This window comes from Psittacula echo (genome assembly GCF_963264785.1).
Source record: "Psittacula echo genome assembly, chromosome: 7".
NCBI lineage: Eukaryota > Metazoa > Chordata > Aves > Psittaciformes > Psittacidae > Psittacula > Psittacula echo.
In genome coordinates, this window is record NC_137740.1 from 51,607,348 (window position 1) to 51,608,629 (window position 1,282).

Sequence of the window (1,282 nt, forward strand, 5' to 3'; positions counted from 1 at the left end):
ATGGGAAAACAGGATGCCTTTTCTTTTCTTTTGCCACCCATAGGCCAGTGATACCTGCCTGTCCCTGCAAGTGGTGCTCCTGGGACAGGGTTCAGAAGCAAGGAAGCTGACAAGCCCAAATGAGCTTTTTATATCTTAGTTATGCACATTTTCATGCTGCTTTCAAGCCCTGTGCCTGGTCCTACGGGTGCTGGAGCCCGAAGATCCTGAGCTGGGGGTCCTCTTAGCAGGACAAGGAGGCAGGGAGCGCCCACGGAGACTCTCCCACAGGTTCAATGCACCCTCTCGTGGCGAGCAGCTATGGTGGGTGCCTGGGCAGGGTCTGGGTGTCTGTGGGTGCCTGCTGTTTGGGACTCGGCTCCTTGGCATCATAGCTGGGGCGTGCCATCCTATGGCAGTGGTTCAGGGAGCTGGTTTCTCTAGGCTCAGGACACCCCAAAGCAGGTTCCACCATTTCCCATGCGGTGCCCCCACCTCCCTCTCCCCCTGCTTTATGCAGGGAAAAGCAAGAATTCGTACAAAATACTCCAAGCTGGCTTTCCCTCAGCCGGGACCAACCTGCCATTTTCCTCCCTGTGAGGAGCCTGCAAAATAAATCAGTGCTTTGCATAAGCGGAGCCCTGGGAAGGTATTGCTAAAACATCAGTGCTCAGGAGCTTCACAGATGCAATTTTTAACACAAGAGAAAAGCAGAAGTTTTTTTCCTCTGTAACCCTTTAACCCAGGGAGGGATTTCTATGGCCACCCGGTTTCCCCCCCTCCCAGCGCCCGGAGCCAAATCTCAGCTTGCCAAAAGGTGCCTCCCCTTCCTCTCGCCCCTTCAATACTAACCCCCCCAGTTGTTTTCCCTCCGTGAGCGCTGCACTGCTGGTGCCAGTGCCTTGTCCAGCCACGTCCTGCGCCTTTGGGCAATGAGCCGGGCAGAGGGGAGCTGCGGGTCAAGGAGCTGGGTGTCCCCCAGGGGTGGGCACGCATTGTCGCAGCGCTGCGGTCCCCATTCCCAAGGAGCCCTTGCTCCCACCTGCTCCGTGCGTGCTGGCTTTGCTTCCTGTGACTTTAAAGTTCCCTCGGTGCACAAAGGAAAAGAGGGAGGAGAAAGGGTTTCATCATCACTCCCGAGAGCAGACTTATAAAAACTTTGCGCTCACGCTGCCTGCTTCACTCACGGGCTCACAGGGTTTTCGGCACAGACTGTGCGGGCTGCGAGGAGCAGGACAGACCAGAGAGGGACGGGACTCCACACACAGCATTGCTATTTGGGGCTCCCCGGGAAGCCCCCACG